General features: G+C 47.5%; 1 pseudogene across 1 annotated transcript in view; it reads left to right on the top strand.

The window, feature by feature from the left end:
• The first annotated feature begins 6,276 nt into the window (after positions 1-6,276).
• The window catches only part of LOC149336919 (calcium-activated chloride channel regulator 1-like), a 103,680-nt pseudogene continuing 89,590 nt past the window's right edge, over positions 6,277-20,366 (top strand). The window contains exons 1-2 of the transcript XR_016284525.1: positions 6,277-6,488; positions 13,695-13,992. The product of XR_016284525.1 is annotated as a calcium-activated chloride channel regulator 1-like (transcript). The remainder of the gene's footprint in view (positions 6,489-13,694; positions 13,993-20,366) is intronic.

The following is a 20,366-nucleotide window of genomic DNA, read 5'->3' as shown; positions in this document are numbered from 1 at the left end:
CAAATGATAAGCATGGGACATGGACGTGTCTCCTACCCTATCTCAATTTCAAAGAGTTCTTTTGTTCGGAGACCTGCGGGGTGTCGTGTTATGTCGCGTACGAAAAATGGCCTTTGCGTTGCTTTTTGAAACTCTTCCTTGATTTCATAGAGGCCACAGCCGAAGTTTAGCGGCAGTAAAACGCACCCCGTATCGGGATTTCAAATGGAAGTGAGGTCTACGTAATGGCTGCAGTGTTGTTTCTTACACGGATTGTACGGTGCACATGAAACGCGAAACCATAGGGCCCACAGAGTACATGAGCAGGAGCTGTTTTACCATAGTACTTAAGAACCTCGCCATGAAAAACTTCCCTATTCATAGTGGTCACTTTTGTTTCATTTACATAATACTGCAGACCTCATGTGTCCCAAGCAGGAAGGGCAGATAACGAGGCATATTTACAAATGCCATAAAGTTAGTACATATAAAAAATGTTTGACACATGACACAGATGAGCGAAACAAGTCAAAGTAAATGCATTGCACAATAATTTGCTCATCAAAATTCGTTGCCGAGAGTCCTTTCAAAACTCACTTGAGACAATCTCTTCACGCAGTGCATTCCCCTCGCTCATTGTGCGCGGACAATAGTAGTATTTAAACGAGTTTGTTTTCGCGAAATATGGTGCTAGGGCATGGGTATGTTGATGGGTTTTTAGTGTGGTTGAAGGTCTAACATAAGGCGCAGAAAGAATGCCAAACTTTCCCTGAATCAGTGAATGAAGAAATATTACTCGAGCAATTATCCGTCTTATATGAAGAGGTTTAATTTCGTTGGCGGCCATTAAAGCAGATGAAGAATCAGTTCCCTTGAATTTATTGTAAATGAATCGCACAGCCCATCTTTGTATGTGTTATAATTTTGCTATATCGCCTTTTGTGCACGGGTCCCAAACAATAGCCGCATACTCAAGTTTGGACCTAGTAAGAAAGTTATAGGCTTATAGCTTAAGGTGATTGAGATCCTTTGAGCTTCAGGTTCATAAGACAATGTTTTTTTTAAAGCAGATGAACAGATGTAATTAACATGGTCACCCCAGTTAAGCTGTGAATTTATTAAAATACCTAAATATTTGTATTTTTCAACTTCCGAAACAGTAGTGCCGCAAGCAGAGTAACTGAAGTGGATAAGATCTTTCTGTCTTGTCATGCGCAAAAGCACTGTCTTATCGGAATTGAAGACCATTCCTGATCTTTCACACCAGGCCACAATTTCGTGGAAAGCATCATTCAGTGTTACTTGGTCAGCTACACGCGCTGCATAGGGCGGGATGGAAGTAAGCAGCGTCCCCTTTGAAAGACGGTAGTGGGAGGTAATCGCGTGCACAGTATTGTTCTATATAATTGCATTCTGCCAGGCTGGGCATCTTACTTTTATTCACACAACGCAAAGACGAACACGGACAAGACGGGAGACACTACAAAGCGCCGACTTCAACAAACTTTATTGCCGCGCGCCGCGAATACATATAGAGTACTTACATGGGCATGCGCAGCAACGAAAAGGAAAGTCATGCTAAGAATAGTAGCAGTGCCAATTCGCACGGGCGATTACATAACCTAAACATAAACCTAAAACCTAAAAGGCAGGATGCGAACAACAACAAAAAAACGAGTGCTCTAGTTCGAAATTCCCGACATGGCGCTCCTATTACTTAACAACACTGATGGTGTGCTAACACAGTCATCTCCTTTTTTAAGGCGGAAGCCTTTAGTGTCTCATCGTTGTAAGCAGCAGTTGTCGACAGAAAATTTCACGCTTTTCAATTAGTGGAAACGGTCGGGACGTCACAGTGCGCGAATTTCAAACGGGGCCAATTGCACTTTGGCTAGTAACCATGCAACCAATTGAAGGGATCGTATAGTGATGCTCCAAGTAAGTGGGACTGAGCTTAGTTAATTGCTTAATTACCCAATTAACCTAATTAGCTTTACTAGTCAGGCCATATAAATAAATAAAACCGATTAAGAAATTGGTCGAGCTCAGGAATCGAACCCCGGTCTTCGGCGTGAGAGACGAGCATGCTATCCACTCAGCCATGCCAGCCCGATGGTTTGGAATGAACAAAGGCGCGTCTAGTGAATACGGTGTCTTCACTCACTCTCATCCTCCTCCATTCCCTTCCGACGAGGTTTAGGTGTCCACCGACAAATGAGAGACAGATACATTTCCTTTCCTCAAAAACCAATTTACCGACGAGCGAGGCGTAGAACCGAATGGGCGATGGCGTTCTATGGACTCCTTGGCAGCGTTGCAAGACGCTGTCGCATTCCACTTTTAGGGGCGAAGCTTAACATCTTAACCACACATCAGTGACCACAGTTTAGGTCAAAAAAGTGCCCCCCTGAATTTTGACGGGTGTCCACCGAGATATGTGAGACAGTTACTGCGTGATTTCCTTTCCTCAAATACAATTTTCATTTTCTTCATTACGGCTCCTCTTTATCGATCTTCTTTCACTCCCACTTCCTCCCTTCCTCTACGGTGCGGTTCAGGTGTCCACCGAGATGACAGAGAATTACTGCGCCATTTCCTTTCCTCAAAAAGCGTTGCGTTCAAAGGGCAAGGCATCGCGCCGAACGGGTGGTGGTGTTAGGTGGACTCCCTGGCAGCGCTACAACGCGCTGTCGCGTTCCACTCCTAAAGGCGGAGCTTAAGCGTCATTAATTACCCGTTAATTAGTATTCAGGCATTAATCAGTAATTAACAATTAGTTAGTGATTTGCCATCACTTAGTAATTAGTACTCAATTATATGTGACGCCACCAGTGCCACAGAAACAGCGAAGGTGGTGCGGAAAACGCTTCCGCCTCTACCCACTTTAGACAGTCAAAGTGCCCCCTGAATTTTTCGCGATCTCACCAGCCTCATCTATATCTCGGGCTGTTTGGCTGACATGTTTGTGAAGGATTGTGGTTTTTCCCAAAAAGGAACCACGTTCCTTACACTGTTGACGATCATTGCAGTGTGTGCCGAGATGACGAGATGCCCCGATGACTCTGTTGCTATGCTCCATGACCCTCTCATTGAGACATCTGCCCGTTTGGCCAATGTGGCCTCGGCCACACGGCAAACGTATCGAATAGACAACGCCTTTCGCGCGTTCTACAAAGCGTTGCCGGTGCCTGACAGTGCAGTAATTCTGTTCAGTGAGAGAGGAATTCACCTTCTTCCACAGTTTAGATAGCTTCTCTGGCGCTGAAAACACCACATGTACACCTGCTCTTTTTCCTATTTTCTTGAGATGGTGGGCGATTATGTGCATGCACGATAATACCGTCACATTTTTTCTCCAATCTGTATCAGTCCTGCTGTTGTTAGGAACCACTCTCCTGCTTTCTTTGAGCATGCTCTCGGCAACCGACAACAAAGGCATTTTAGGGCAGGAGATTCTACACTGGATTACTTTCTTCAGCCTAGTTTTTTTTACTTAGATATCGTGTGTCATTTGGCGGACTGAGATCGAGCTTGAGATTTTTTTTTTCAACCGATTAAGCAGAAGTTAGGAGGCTGATGAGCCAGCTATAGAAGTGGAAAATAAAAACTATTGCAGTTCGTCGTCAGTACGTTCAAACTGCTATATATTTCTTCCTTAAGCTTGTATTTGAATTGCGGAACTATCATGGTTATGAATATTTGCGCCCACATCTGTTTCACTGGTTTTGTTTGCAGGTGCCTGCACAGTTATCAACCATTTCGGTTTGTAACGGTACGAAATTTATTATACTGCTCATGGAAGTCGCAACACACAACTACTAAGTTTCGGGACAACCCGACCGCCTGGTATAAATTCATAGGCTGCATGGTGACTTAAAACCCCGCCCATGAGGGCTGGTCCCACATGCACCCTTCCTAAAATTAAGTTTTTCACAACCCCGATAACCTACACAGACTTACGATTTGAGGGAGAAAAAAATTTTGTTGACCTTCATTTTGGTGCTTTCAGAAAAACTTCGAAGTTCAAGTTCACTCTCAGAAAAACAAAATATAAATAAGGGTAAAAAAATGTTACATTCTTTCGTACTTGTTTGTTTTTATGTTGTTTATTCAATTCAATTTAATTCATTTATTTCGCGACATATTTCCATGGTTGGAGCTCTCGGGCAAAAAGCTACTCGGGGCAGATTGACGAGGCCCAAGAGACCGTAGCAAGGTAGAGCAGCGCCGACATATGATTAAAATATAACAAAAGAAAAATCAATACTATATTCAATATTATATACAAGGAAAAACACGGCTAGTGTTACAATGTAAAAACTGACTGTGTACTGAAACATAATACATGCTCAAAAAGACCGTCGTAAACGACATAATTACGCAAAGGAGGTCAGTATTTGATAACAAAACACAATGTGATGATGGACTGACATTTTAGGATTTTATTGTGCGTTTAGAAATCGTTCCCGCAAGTCGCTTCTTGTGGGCGTAGCATCAAATTTATACTTCTTTAGCATTGAGGGGACGTTATGTTTCAATGACTGGTTCTTATAATTTGTTCGGAAACGAGGAATCTGCCAGTTTTCTGTGTTTCGTGTAGATACTATTGGTTCGTGGCGCTGTAGTGAAGCGGTGGCAATTAAAAACTCACAAAATGAATTAGACAAAGAGAAGTATGTACGCAAAATCCGGAAGTCATATAATGAAAAGACAGGGATGCGCTTATAGGTTACGAAAAGGAGGTCAGTATGTGCTAAGTGTTCGTGATTCCCGATGTATCGTGTAATTCTTTTCTGGACTGTGAACATTTTTTGTTTATTTCTATTGATTGTAGTGCTCCAGACAAGGTTACAGTAGTTGATATGTGAAGCAAATAAGGCATGGTATATTCGGAGCTTAACGCGTGTTGTAAGGAAAGTGCGGCAACGCGAGACCACTCCAGCTACTGCGGAGATTTTTTTGCATATATTAGCAACATGCATGTCCCAGCTTAACGTGCTGCTAAATATAACTCCAAGTATTTTAAGTGATTCTACGATATCAATGTTCTGTGCTTCATAGGTTATGATATGATTAGATTGAAACGTCTTATTTTTCGCTCTGAATACCATTATTTTAGTTTTGATGAGGTTAATTTTGAGTCCATTGGATTGTGACCAGGAGGATAAATTAATAAGAAAGTCTTCACACTGCTTAATTAACACGTCTGCATCCGGGCCAGCCGTAAGTATAGAACAGTCGTCAGCGTATATGACAAATTTTGCTGATTCACTAATGAGGACAATGTCAGTAATAAAAATATTAAAAAAGATTCTGCTTCCCATCCCCTGCACTTACAAGCACAACCACGTTTAACTGTACATTTTCTGGTTATAACAAAAAGTAGCCTCATTAAAGGTCAAGTATGATTTTTTTCTAGAGTAAACATTGATTTACAACGCAACTCACCGTTGGAAATCAATGACAGCAAGCACCCAGGAATCGATAACAGTGCCGAGAGGCGATTGTTAAACAAAGTTCGCGTTATCTTGTCAAACCTGTCAACATCATGGAAAATTTTTCGCGCGAAAAACACACAAAACACTCAGGGCTCGTGTCGTCTACTCTTTCTGCCCGTGTTTTTCGCGCTAAAAATTTTGCAAGATGTACGTCAACCAACTCGCGCAATAGGCAGTACTGTTAAACCTGTCAATTTGGCTGCAAAATGCCTAGTGGCTGAAATTAAGGAAAAAACTTTTCCGAAGCTCTTCGGTAATTTGATAAAACGCATGGTAGCGTCAGGCAGCTTTAATATAGAAGCCGGGAGCGCGCATTTTAAAGTATGACCATCTGACGGCTTCTGTAGAACCTTAAATCGCATCTGAAAGGTACGTGAATCCCCGGTAAAAAAAAAAATGCAACCGCATCACTTACGCGTAAATGATGCACAGAGAACACAACGATAAGAAAAACAATCAATGAATCCGGGAATTCTGGGAGTGGCAGGAGTATACATCGCTCGTGGCTTTCACACTTACGTCAGTAGTGTCTTATGCAGAGGTTTGTTGCAAGTGCTACATCAGAAGCGATGAGCACAAATTCAGGAAAGTAAACTTCGATTCTCATTCAAGAGGAATACATTGTGGCGAAAGCTTATTCAGCTTTTTTTTGGCATTGCGTTTTTTTAAAGAAGCTGTAAGAACGGAGCATAAAAAAACGTCATTATGCACACCTGTCTAGAACAACACCAGAATTCAGGACTCTTTCCCTGTTCTTACAACACTGTGACACAGTTCCAACAGTACCACTGTTGTTGTTCCGCCTTTAATGATTTCTTTTGTCTGCTTCCCAGGCCTACTGAGAGCGACGTCGAAATGAACGGGATGATCACTTTTACGGCCGTTCTGCTGTTTTTTCTAAGACCTGCGGCGTCGGTCGACATCGACACCTCGGATGGAGGCTATAAGGAACTGTTGGTATCCATCAGCGAAAGGGTTACTCAGGACGAGTCTATCATTGACAACATCAAGGTAAGCAGCGTTCCCCCACCCTCTCCCGCCCGTTGTGATATTGGAGCGTTTTTTCAAGGCGCATTGTTCTTGTCATAGGGCTAAAGAGCGATCAGAATAAGTGTCAAGGGACGCTACAAGAACAAAAGGCAGAATACACTCTCAGAGTGGCGTCGTGTGAAGGCTATGAAGTACCTCCTATTACCTCCTATTGTGCAGTCAGAAGGGCAATGTGCAGTGCCGTTTCCTAGAAGTGAGTGGGTGAAACGCTAAAATACTTCCAATGCACGAATACAGCATTATGATCTCAACGAAAAGGAATCACACGCAGTGTTTCTCAATTTTGGTATTTGAAGTTCGAGCTGTCCGGACCACGAACTTCAGACCATCGTGAGTCGAAGGTAGTGCTATGTCAGCTGAAGTTACTGGGGATGCTTGTAGATAGACGGGGCATGTTCCAGTCGATGCACATAATTACTATCACGTGCTGACATTGTGGACTGAAATTCTCTGTATTTGACAGGATTCAAGAAAGATGTATAATTGAAGATAGCTTAGCACTGAGAACTTCTTAACTGATACACTCAGAAGAAAGAGTTACTGTGTCTAGTAAAGCACAGGACAACCAGAGGTCAACTTCCGCATTGTGGGAAGGGGGGTAGGGTGCGTCTAATACGCGAATCAAGTTCAGAGCAAGGCGCAAACCTTGCTGCAGATGTAGAAAATGGGAGGAGAAAAGTAACAATGGGAGGAGAAAAGTAACTGTACAAAACCTTGCCATTCCGTCGCTCTGGAGCATTCGCAAAGTGTTACCGTTGCTACCGCCACACCGGCGCCCAGTTATCACGCTTCCACTCTTTTTCAAGGGAGCTGCAAAAAAACGACTTTTAGATAAGGCCGATACGGAGATAAGCCCTGAGCAACGCCGCACCGTCGTTGCGTCGACCATGGTCTGTACGTAAGCATGAAACTTCTCCAGGACGCTGAGCCGCGCGCGACATTAGGCCGCCCGACACTTAAGGCTTAAGGTCGTGTTAAGGCTGTTTCACATGGTGCGACGCGCACGATAAAATACAATCCAGTCACGTGGTCGTTGCAACGCTAATCGCAGCAGTTATTTCACAATGCAACGATTTCTGTCGGTGTGGCTTTTGATAAGAAATACTTTGGCAAAGGTAAATTTTAAACACCCGATTATACATTCATGTTATAATCTCGACTAATTCTATTTAGCTGTCGCGCATCTTTATGTTCGATGAAACATTTAAGTATTTTTGGCGCTCAAGAGATAACGCAACTAAGCGCAGCCTGTATCTCTTGAAATCCTACTGGCTGACGGCTGGGCTGATAGCAACGGTCGCGCCGACTGTGCGGCAGCGTGACTAACTCGTTCAAAGTCTGCCACAAAGGTGTGTCGTAAAACGACAGAAATCGCGCGGAGTTGCGGCTACAATCGCATCATGTGAAACAGCCTTTACGCGCGAAGGCGTCGAAATATTGCCTGCAGGACGTGCGTTTGCAGTCGTAGAAGCTTAAGCAACGTACTTGAAAAAGCGGCGAAGTTAATAACGAGCAAATAATACGATGCGCCTGTGAATGGCAACTGCTATTGAAGAAGCACCGAAGACAAATTCAAATCGATCTTTACGGATGGGGAGCCCCGTACCAATCACAAGAAGACCACTCTCTCGAAAACAGCGCTTTCTAAAGCTACAGAAGAAATGAAATACAGGTGTTGCCACCACCTGCTGATCTCGCAAATAAAATTCATGCCTCAACAGCGAACTTTGGGTGCGGATCCGGTAGGCTACGATACCATCGCTCTCCCTTCGAAACAAGGGAAACCAGACCTTCTCTGCGCGCCCGTTTCGAGTTTGGATACAATTTTCTTCGAAATAAACGCACCTTTTGCGCCGGAAAAATGTGTACGTAGCTAGAAACATTTTTTCTCAAGGACAATATATGGATGTAGTTGCTCGAATTCTCTCTTTAAAGGTGCGACGTCGCACAAGTTGAGGATGCGTGCCGATCTTTACACCTTGCGTGTTCTGTCAGGCGTTCCAAAGACGACGTGTCGAGTTCGAATTCGGTGTTTAACTACGCCAGCTATGGGGAAGGATTTCTCAGGGCGGCCGTTGCAGTTTCTGTCTGTTACTCGCTCTGCCGTTCAAATTAATTTTGTCGACTCGTGGGTTCCCTAGGTCGGCCTTTACGAGATTCCAACTTTGTTTTTCAAAGCGAAAGTGCACTTTCAGCCTTTGGCGTGGCGCGGTGGTGCCACCACCACCGGCGCCTAACGCCTGCACTCTCCGCTAGGAACGCAACAGGTGCTTTGTGACGTCACGCCGAAGAGAAGGGCGACCGACACGCGCCGTCGCAAGCGGCGGTGCCACCACGGCGTGGCCTCCGCGATCGAAGCGCGCTTTTAAGGCGGAAGCCTTTAATGCCTCATCGTTGTAAGCAGGAGCTGTCGACAGAAATGTCACGCTTTTCAATTGGTCGAAACGGTCGTTACGTCACAGTGCGCGAATTTCAAACGGGGCCAATTGTACTTTGACTACTAACCATGCAACCAATTAAAGGGATCGTTTAGTGATGCTCCAAGTAAGTTTGACTGAGTTTAATTAATTCCCTACTTAACCAATTAGTCAAACCTTTCTAGTCAGACCAGATAAATAAATAAAAACCAGTAAGAAATTTGCTGACCTTGGGAATGGAACCCCGGTCTCCGGAGTGCGAGTCGAGCACGCTACCACTCCGCCATGCCAGCTCGATGGTTTGGAATGAACAAAGGTGCGTCTAGTGAATACGGTGTCTTCGTTCACTCCCATCTTCCTCCCTTCCCGTTACGGCGAGGTTTAGGTGTCCACCGAGATATGAGAGACAGATACATTTCCTTTCCTCAAACACCAATTCACCGACGAGCAAAGCGTATTTGTCCGCGTTTCAGAATGACCCAAGTTGTCGTGACGTCACCGCGCGCGAAATTTGACGGGTGTCCACCGAAACATGTGAGACAGTTACTGCGCAACTTCCTTTCCTCAAATACAATTTTCGACTAGTGTCTACTGAGATATGTGAGACAGTTAATGAGTAATTTCCTTTCCTCAAATACAATTTTCATTTTGTTCATTGCGGCCTCTCTTTCTTCTTTCACTCACACTTCCTCCCTTCCTGTATGGTGCGGCTCAGGTGCCCACCGAGACCATTTCCTTTCCTCAAAAAGCGTTGCGTTCGAAGGGCAACGCACCGCGCCGAACAGGTGGTGGCGTTCTTTGGACTCCGTGGCAGCGCTACAACACGCTGTCGCGTTCCACTCCTAAAGGCGAAGCTTAAGCGTCATTAATTGGCAGTTAATTAATGGACGACAAAATGTGCAGTGAACAATCGCGTAGCAGAATGCAGCACTCAGGCTTTCGCCTTTCAACTTGGATTTACCAGGATACTTACCATGAGTGCCAAGCATGCCGTTGTAGCCAGTGCAGGAACAGCAGTTCTACAGTCTGCATTAACATCACCAGCAACCAAGTATATCCTCACAGCGCAGCGATTATAGTTTCACTACTAGCTGTACATAGAATAGCCAAGTGATCACCACAGCAGCACCAAGGCATACAACAAGTTTCACACAAGCACCACAACAGCACAACTATCATGTGAGCGAGGGCGTAGCCATGGGTATTGCTTTCGCGATTTCCCGGCTTAACCAAGTTGAGCCACAGCCATATTTTAAGCCGTAAGCACTAGAGCTTCCATCAACGGAAAAATATGTTCGGCGTTGAGGAGAGCGTGTGCTGCCTGTTGGGAGAAGGCAAGATGGACAGAGGGAAGAAAAGAGGAGGTGGCAGGCTATGTGAAGGGAAGGCGATACAATGGCAGCCGACAGGGAAACCGCGGCCATCAGAGTCGAGAGGGGAGGGGGGGGGGGGGGTGCATAAGGCGTGATCTACTGTGATTGGTGGGTTGTATCACGCAATCCGGCACCGTCCGAGGGGAACCGTAATGCTAACTGATAGTCTTCCCCGAGTCACATTGCTTGTCTGTGACATTTTTTTGTTTCCGGTTCCCGAAGTTTGGAAGTGAACCTGTATTGTGTATCAAGCAGTCTGCGAGTGAATACGGCGCCCGTGAACGCACGGTTATGCGGAAGCTGCTATCGTCCCAGTGTAAGGAAAAAAAATGCCGTCTTCGAAGAAGAAATGGCTCAGCGCAATTGCTCAATCCTAATTCCCCCTCAAGTCCAAACCAGCATGGCTTTCACCAGAGCGGTTCTTGCTGTACCGAATTTGTTTACAATGTGCAGTCTCGCCCAGAAGAAAGAAGGCCCCGCTTTGGACGTCAAAGATTTCTGACGCATTACCTAGCGAAATTTAGCGGTTGTTAACACATATTCAAATGAAATTTACTTTTCGGCTTGCGTATAAAAGCAGCTAAGACTTATATTTCCGTTCTTTAATGCTGCAGAAGAGTCTGAGCGTCGAAGCGCAGTCCATTACATTCTACCGGCGGCTATACGTGAAACCATTAAAGCACAACCATAATTTCCGCGTACCTACGCTTTCTGTGTAGGTGGACCATGGCTTGTTCTTTAAAAAGTAATGTTGGGTAAATGTTATTAAGAACATGGACAGTTGGCTCGGGAATATTTACTTCTAAGGAATCAATTTGCAATGCACCGATTTGACAAAGCCTACTGCCCATGCAAGCGTTTACCCGAAGTCGCCAGCCGCCATCGTGGCTGTAGTCCTTCGTAGCATCGTCTCCATGACAGCCCACTTTACTTTGCACCTTCATTGCCATTATACCCGATCGCAGTAGCTCTACGTCATTTCGTTTATTGTGTCAAAAATAGAGGAGCCAATGGAGAGTTTCGAGTGCTGCAATGCTAAGCGGAGTAGGAGGAGCGCACAGGGAGTGGTCAGTTGTTGCATGAAGTGTAGTGACCGCGGCGGCGACGCTAAGAGCGAGCTATGCGATTTTTCTAAATGCAGTTGTGACATATGCTTGTGCTCAGTCCAAAGTGAAAAAAAGGAGAAGCCAGTCTGGAGGACTGGAGGATTCGTCGTTTTACGGCAAGATGATTTCAACGAAAAGGCTGGCCAAGCGATCGCTAAGAACTTTGTACGCGTGAAGCCCAGTGCAACAAGAATCAAGAGCAGGGCTGCGGCTCTGTTCAGTGATCTTGATTTAACTAAGCTGGCAAGATCGATAACTGATTGTAGAAAGAGAGCGCTATCGGTTTTCTTCACCGCAAAGACCCACAAGGACTCAGTGCCGTTCAGAACAATTGTTAGTGAGAGTGGTTCGTGGCAGTTCCTAATAAGCCAGTATTTGCAGAAGCATCTGAGTTGGTTACAAGTTGAGGACCCATTCGCCACAAAAACCTCCGGTGATGTTGTGAGTTTCTTGAAATCCAACGCTCCTATTGGCTACGCATTCTCTGTAGATGTGGAGGATTTGTTTTATTCCGTGCCTCATGATGAATTGTTTGTTGCCGTCAGAGAGTGTATCGAAAGGAATGGTGAAGTGAGTTTTCGAAACTCATCCGGTGAGCCAGCAGAGAGCTTCATTTCCTTGTTAGAATTTTATTCGCAAGCTACTTTTATTTCTTTTAACGATGACTTCTACATTCAACGACAAGGCATTTGCATTGGATCCTGCGTCGCACCGAACCTTTGCAATATATTTTTAGCCGCTATTGACCGATCCCTGAATCATGTGTTTACTAACCAGGGTGTACTTAAGGCTTTTAGATATGATGACGATTTTCTAATTGTTTTATCTAAACAAAAAACCTTGACCCCCACTCATTCAATAGATAGCATTTTAACTCTTTTTAAACGCTATGGGAAGGGTTTGAGTTTTACGTACGAACTTCCGACCCATGGTTCGCTGCAATTTTTAGATCTCAACTTAGGGCTAGGTTTGCATCACGTCTGCTGGCACTACGCACCGCGAGCGCAGAAAGGGCTTCTTCCCTATGACTCAGCCCGTACGAAGATAGTAAAGAGAGCCATTGTTAGCTCGTGCCTGGGATCTTCTCTGACGAAGTCATGCCCGCATGCAATGCACACTAGCTTTCATAATCAGATAAAAAGGCTGCTTTCAGCCGGCTTCCCCTGCGAGGTCATCTCAGCTGTGGCCGAGAACCTTCTTCGGAAGGTAAAAAAAGGAAACCGCGCCAACAACGAAGAGCGATTGCCACGAAGAAAGACTACGGTCGTCCCGTATATATACAAGGTGGCCCACAACATAAAAAAAAAGTGGCAAATAGGCATGGCGTCCCTGTGGTGTTTTCGGCGCCACGCAAGCTCGCCGTGTTGTGCCCAAGAATCAGCGTGGAAGGCGCTCGACGAAGAGCATGCGAAATAAAGCATGCGGCACAATATTTAAAATGCGCCACGGGCGTTGTGTATCTGATTCCGCTCAAGTGTGGTCGCGTGTATGTGGGCCAGACAGGACGCTGCGTGAATGAACGCGCAGGGGAGCATCAGCGTTCAACTAGGAACAGAGAAGGAGCAAATTTGCCTGCTCACATCATTGCATGCAACGGTTGTGAGCCACTGCTAAAAAGTATCAGAATTCTGGGCAGGAGCAATGACAAAGTTTCCCGTGAACTTCTAGAGGCATATCACATCAAGGCAAGAGGTGATAACTGTGTGAGTGACACATCCGTTTCACTGTACAACGCGGAAAAGAATTTTTTGGAGCGTTTCTGATGGTTTTTCGCGCAGGATTTGATTTTTCTCCTTATCCTCTCTTACCCTCTTTGTAGGCACGTGTGCACACTGCCTATAAAGCTGCACTGAATCCAATAAACACCAGTTGATAGTTTGCGCTCTTTCAGTCTAGCTCGTGTGTTTTTTCCTGTGTGTGTCTTTTGTGCGCAATTCGTACCTACAAGAGTATAAACCAACTCGCTCAACAAGAAGTTCTTAATTATTACACCCTTGTTCGACAACTGCATTACCTCGGCCCTTCACTCAGTAATACTCGTGTAGGTATCAGGCGTTTCAGGCCAGGCAACTGAGGAACAAGTGAGCTAGGTAGAAAAAACACCAGCGAAGGAAAGATAAGGAATATTATGCAGAGGCATGGTGCTGGCCACGCCCCTAGAAAGCGAAAGGCACTAGGAGCCCTTCTGGTTAGCAGCCACGGACAGTTTCACTTTTAATTTCTTGAGACGAGATGAGCGCAGATTGTGAAAACGATGATGAAAATTCGCAGGTACTGCTCCAATCCTCCTCCGAACTCCTGCACAATGCAACGAATGGGCGCATGTACTTCAAACACGCCACCATCGAAGTTCCGAAGACGTGGCCAAAGAGAAGGAGTGCCCGGACACTTTCGTCGAGCGCCTTCTACAGGAGCGACGTCCGCGTCGACATGCCCACGGAGCAGGAGAGCGACGGGCTGTTCACGAAACAGCCGACGCAGTGCGGCCAGCCAGGAGAATTCATCCAGCTCACTCCTGGATTCCTGTCTATACTTAACAACTCTACGGCTAGGAGCTCGCTTAAACCAGGTATATCAAGTAATTGCCTGCACAATATTTTCGCTTTCACGACGCCAGCCATTACTGGCGAGAAAGCCGGGTGGAAGCCTGTCTGTTCGCGCAGCAAGGAGAATCCGGGACTTGGGACAGGGAGGAGGACAAGGAGCAAGAAACGTTTGTCATATGACAAAGGGGTAGAGGTTAGCGTTGATGTTTAGACAAGCGCGTGGGTTCTCTCGACTGCGCTGGTTGGCTTGAATTCATGCTTCTCGCGACCTCCAGAGCACAACACACAATCCGAAGTTGTACCTCCGGCTGAGAGTTGAGCAGCGCAGTCTCCTACTGACTTTAGTTTGAGTATTGGAGGCGATGAGGGGGTTGCCCCTCTGGGCACTCGAATAGGACGTCATTAAGGTTTCCTTTAATGTGATGGCAGACAGGGAGAGGGGTGAAGAATAAAGGGTGAAAACGCCGCTGCTGCTGTAGTAGAGAGAATCTGGAGAGAGTCTGAAGGGGAAAAAGAAGGTGAGCGCACCATAAGCCGCTGTAGAGGTAGCAAGGAGGCATTCAGAACCGGTGCGTGGGTTGGCTACATCATGGCGTTTCAGAATGTTGGAACCCTATCGCTTACGCGGACAGGGAAAAGCGGAAGATCGATGTGCGTGCGCACAACACTAACCTCGAGCACCAACTAACCCAGAGTCCGCCTGTTCCCTAGGTTGGGTGTTCTGCGCGTGAGTATTGGCGCCCCGCTATTTTCGTAACTATGTAACCTCTTCGTCGATCTATTGTAACACTCCCTACAACCTCGAGACAGCTGGGAATTTAGAGACAAGGCGTGCAGATTAAAAAAAAACAAATGTTGCCGCAGCGGCGGCGATGAGGAGTGGATAAAGGCGCTCGCAATATGCTTGATCTGGCTTAGTCGCGATGACCTTGGCCATTCGGGGTACAGCCCTCTCCGTCAAAAGCAGTGTCACGCGGCAGAGGAGAGCTCGCTCGCAAGCGGGCTATCCTTCTACGTCAGTAAGCAGTGAACCAGCGCGGGCAGCGAAATGACTCTAAGAAAGGCGCACGACCCAGACGATTAGAGTCCAACGCTTGTCGACCTGAGGCACAACGGTGAGCAACTGGACAGCGCAACTGTGCTGCAATGCGCACAGTGCCCTACGGTAAAATATTTCGAATAGTGGTCTAGAATGTGTGCCGTGGGAGTGCCTGCTTATAACATGTGTACAGCACAGCGCGCTGTCCATGAGGTGTGACCATTGCTCCTTAGCAGAATATGGCTTGGGCCTTCATGGCTGGCTGGGTCTCTCGCTTCGGCTGCCCGTCTGTCGTCACCACCTACCGCGGCCGCCAGTTTCAGTCGACCCTGTTTACTGCCCTTGCTAATATCCTGGGCGTCCGCCACACCTATAAGACCGGCTACCACCCTTCGGCCAATGGCATGGTGGAACGTCTGCATCGACAACTGAAGGCTGCCCTTACCAACTATCAGACAAGGGAACGCTGGTCAGACCACCTTCCCCTCGTCCTCTTGGGCATTCGCTCAGCACTGAAGGCTGAACTCGCCAGCTCTTTTGCTGAGCTAGTGTACGGCGATCCCCTGCGTCTCCCTGAGGAATTCTTCTTTCCTTCCTCCCCTCAGTTAATCCACAGACGCTTCCACCTACATCCGAGACCGGCGCAACACATTTCGCCACATTACTCCTGTCACCCCCGCCGCCCGTCACCCTCTGCCCGTGTTCTTCAGCAAGTGCCTGGCGTCCTGCACCTATGTCTTCATCCACCCTCACCATGTCTCTCCACCCCTCACGCCAGCGTACGATGGACCGTTCCGCTATGGCCCAGCTTCTAGTCACCATAGTTCCGCCTCCTCCATCATGCGCAGAAGACCTTCACGCTAGACGTCAACGGCCGTGAAGACGTCGTGGCCGCTAGCCGACTAAAACCAGCCTACCTTGCCCCTCCTCTGCCGGTCGGCTCTCCACTCACTCTCGCTTCGGCTGCGCCACCATCCTGTGCACCTTCCCCCAATAACATCCGCTGGGCGGATCTTGTCGCTTCCGTTCTACGGGGGGAGCCCTGTAGCGCCCTACGCGCCGCGCTCGGCTCGCAGGCCATGGCACGCGGCGCCGGACAAGAAGGAGGAAGTTGGGCTAGACGACCGCAGCGCAAGCAGCTCAATTAAAAAAAAAAGCAGTTCAAACCTTAACAGGTCCAGAGCTGGTTCTTCCCAGCCTTAGCTCCGAAAATGGCAAAGAACTGGGAATTGTTTTCATGCACTGAAAATTACTGGCCTGTTTTGGAGCTCCTGGTAACTGATATATAACATGTTGAAATAGCCCGGGTGCGAATCAGTTTGCGCGGGTGTGCGATATGCTGTTGAAATAAAAGATGCAAACACCCAGAACACCTCCAGGTAGATGCCCTTGTTTTTTGAAACTATTTGGCTGGGTCGCAGTTCGCAGTGAGCCTTCGAATGATCTTGAAACGACCTTGAGGTAAGTCATGGCTAGTCTTAGTATGGATATACCTAAGCACGTGTTGACCACATAATGGTTCACCTTTCACCTTCAACTTTGAGTTTCGACATTAGCCTACAACCCCGTACTTTGACCTTGACCTTTGGCCTTGGCAGTTGGCTTTGAACTTTGATCTTGAACTATCACATTAAATTTGAAGTTGTCAGCAGAGGTAGTAAAAAAGCCATGTGGTAACCACGTTATGTCACGCGATTCATGATAACGATAACTAAAACATTTTAACTACCGATGTAGGTGGTTCCCTACTTTCCAACCCTGGCACGCCGGCACAGGGGACGGTGGGCGGGATCTCCGCGACTAAAGAATGGCGAAGATACATTGGTTTCCTCGGCTTCAGCCGCCAGGCGGACAGCTGGTTGCAGGTCGGCGGGGACCTCACTGCACAGTAGGGCCTTCCAGGCTTCTCTACTTTCAATACTGTCCCCAGCGCCTGGGGATCTGGTGCATTCGCAAATTATGTGATAGAAGGTGCCCCTCGCTCCGCAGGTCTTACATTTATCGTCTTTCCTGTCGCCTACCTGGATGCCAAACAACCGGAAGGGATGCGCAAAATTTTCCGCCTGTAATAGTCGCCAGGCGACGACCTTTTTGTTGTCTAAGATTGGATCCGATGATGGCACTAGACGACTTCCTACCCTGTACTTCTCGACGGTATCCGCGTATGTTGGCAGTCGTTTGTCCATCCCCTGGCAGTGGGGCAGCTCTACGGTTACCCGGAAGTAGAGATCTCGGGCTAACGCGTTGGAGGCCTCTTTATCAGGGACGGATGTGTGTGCAGCAACTCAAACTAAGGTGATCTTCCGATCAATTTTGCCTGCGTACAGGATGCGAGTCGTTTCCGATGAGACCGTGGCCTTTCGGATGCTTGAAATTGCAGTTTTGTTTTTGTCGCTAAGGATCAAACTAGCCGTGGTTCTGGTGCAAGAGAGCGCTATTACGACCTCCTCAGCCGTATGCATGTTTCTACTCCTAATGGAGGCTGCAACGACTTGTGCACCTCGGCCGTCGACTAGCACTCGCTGTGTCCATGTTGGTTACCTCTCCCGCCCTAAATTGCCCGGCCCTATTAGCCAGCATCTCCGCCCTCTTCTACCGCCTATCCCTACGGTGTTCTGGGTGCTTGTTGCGGGGGACGGGAGGGAGGGAGATTATAATATTTTCACGACATTGTGGCGGTAGGAGGACCTTGTCGGATATACCCGTATCGAATTTTCTGCCGATCCACATCAAAATGGTCGTTCGGGCTGGGCGATTCTCGCCACCTCAGCGAGTTGTACAACTATTCTGCCCCCACCCTCCCATTATTACCAGGCGGTCTGTAGATGTGGAGATGGGTAGGGTAGAGCCCTCTTGGAGCAACGCCTAATAAGTGCGTCGATCCCATCTTTCTTGTTCACCTTAGTATCGAGGAATGGCAAAGCGTAGCATATTCTGCTAATCATACACGCCAGCGTTAATTTCAGGAGGCTACGCACAGGAGGCTACTCTTGAGAGCGACCCCCCTGAAGATCGTTGTTACTTGCGCAGCATAGTCGCTGAGCTTCTTGATAGCTCCTTCGTTATATCCATGCTTTTGGAAAAGAGTCCGAGGATCCTGATCTGATCAGCTTTGGGCATGGTTTTGCCCTCAACCTTAATTTCCAATTTTTGAGGAGCGCTTGCAGCGGAGCGCTTTCGCATTGTTTCTGAGAGTTCAGATATTTGCGGGGAACACGCAAGGCGCCTTTCGGCCGCGCAGGACACTACAGTGTCCGCCGTCGCCTGAAAGCGCTGTTCTATGCTACCGTAACTGCCACTGCTCTTCCAGGTGTTGATGCTATCCGCGTATATGCTAAACTTTAGGCCTTTTATGTCCCTGAGGTTGGCGCGCAGGCCCCTCATCGCCACGCTAAAAAGAAAGGGGGCGAGCACCGAGCCCTGCGGCGTAACCTTACTTTCCAGGTGGACCGTGGGGATTGCTGGTCCTGAAATATTAGTTTTAGCGTCGTCGTGTTTGAAAAGCAATCCTGGATGTGACTATATACGCCCTCCTGCCGACGCCTATCTCTTGAAGCCCTGCAAAGATCACCGCATGCTTAACATTGTCGAAGGCTTTGGTTACATCTAAACCTGGAATTGCCTTCACGACTTTAGATCTGGAATATATAATGACGTGTTGTAAACGAAGCATCACGTCCTGCGTGCACAAGCCCGGCCGGAACGCGACCATCTCGTGCGGCCATAGGTCGCTCTGCTGCATGAAGTGCGTGAGTTTGGCCTGAATCACGCGTTACATAAGCTTTCCTATGCACGAACTTAGGGAAATCGGTCTGAGATTTTCTTATTTGTGCGGGTTGGCTGGATTAGGTACTAGTACCACGTTTGCAGTTTGTTATTTTGGAGGCAAACTGCCGCTACTCCAGCCCTTCTGCATGTATTCGGCGAGCGCCGTTATAGACATATCGTCAAGATTCCTAAATATTTTGTTTGTAGCCCCAAACCAAAATTTCGGCCTTGGCCCCCGTCTCCGCGATGGGCTCATCGAGAGCCTCGTTCGGAGGGCCCGCGTATTGCGTTAGGAGGAGGGTTGTCGTGTCGCCGATGTAGGTGTCCACTAATTTTGCCACGAGCTCCGCGTCCGCCCCTCGAACGCGAGTCTGGCCTTTGCCTAGCCTAGTTCGCGATTGTGCTTGTGAACTATCGGGGTCGACGAGATGGCGCAGCAGGCTTCGAGTCTTTGAAAGGCTCATGTTGCCTTCCATTTAATCACACCTACAGCATCAGCTTTGCTCGGAAAGCTTAATTGCGTAATTCTCAATTTCCTTATCATGCCTGGCTATTCTTGGCCTCAAATTTCAGTTCCATCTTTGTGTGCGGAGACGCTTTTCCATACTCCGTTGAGGTTTCCGCATGTGCAGGAGTTCGCTGTCGGTGGTGCGTCATCCTGCGGTACGGTCGTGGTAGCGGTTCTAACGTGGTGCATGAGGGCCTCCACCTATTCCTCAATATTCTGAATGTTCCCCTCTACATTGGAGCTTTCCTTTCTTTGCCTCAATATACCCCATTCAGTTACGCTTGTTTCTCTCCGCGTCCTAGTACGCAGAGATCCCTCCCAAACTTGAGGTCCGTGTTTCTTCAGCTAATCTCTTCCACGTTTTGGTGCTCGTTTGATCCGGTGTATTATCATAGCTAACGCTGTTGGCCATTCTGGTTGGACAGTCCGGGTCTATTTGCAGGGTGAGGCTCAGTTCGAGAAAGTCTTCCCACAGGTGCCTTCCCTTGGGGTCATGCCTATATTATCCCCACTCTTGGTGGGCTTCATTAAAACCTCCTAAAATTAACAGGGGATTGGTTGCTGCTGCCTTTATCGCTTTGGGAATGTGGGCCCTGAAGCTAACCTTGCATTGCCTGAGGCTGCTGTAAATGTTAAGGAGGAAAATAATGGGCTCCTCCTTCCTACCCGTGAAAATTGCGACGAGAACCGCCTCACTGTCACAAGAACTGATTTCGTGTGCGATCGCCGCCATTCCTTTTGACGAATGTAGTAAGCCGGGATTCGTCCCCGCAGTCGCTAGCAAACGCTTCATATCCAGAAAATTTAACAACTACCTTCCCCGTTTCCTGCAAGGATATAGAGAAAGGTTTCTGAATTTTCTGTTCGACGTACTGTTGGACGAGGGCACGAAAGTTTCGGTTCCGAGCTCGGTAATTTCCGCCCCGGCCTCGGGAGTCCCGCCCTCCGACCATTGGGCGTCCTCTGTAAGCGCCTGCGGCTATTGCATCAGATTTTTTCTGCCGCTGGTCTTGCTGCTGCAGTTGCTAGGCTATTTTTCGCTCGCATTGCCGTTTCTCGGTCAGATAGGTAGCCCTGTAGAT

The sequence above is a fragment of the Amblyomma mixtum genome, chromosome 7 (genome assembly GCF_055824585.1).
Source record: "Amblyomma mixtum isolate Tamu chromosome 7, ASM5582458v1, whole genome shotgun sequence".
Lineage (NCBI taxonomy): Eukaryota > Metazoa > Arthropoda > Arachnida > Ixodida > Ixodidae > Amblyomma > Amblyomma mixtum.
The sequence above is the reverse complement of the archived record's forward strand: the minus strand, read 5'-3'. Positions and strand labels throughout refer to the sequence as shown.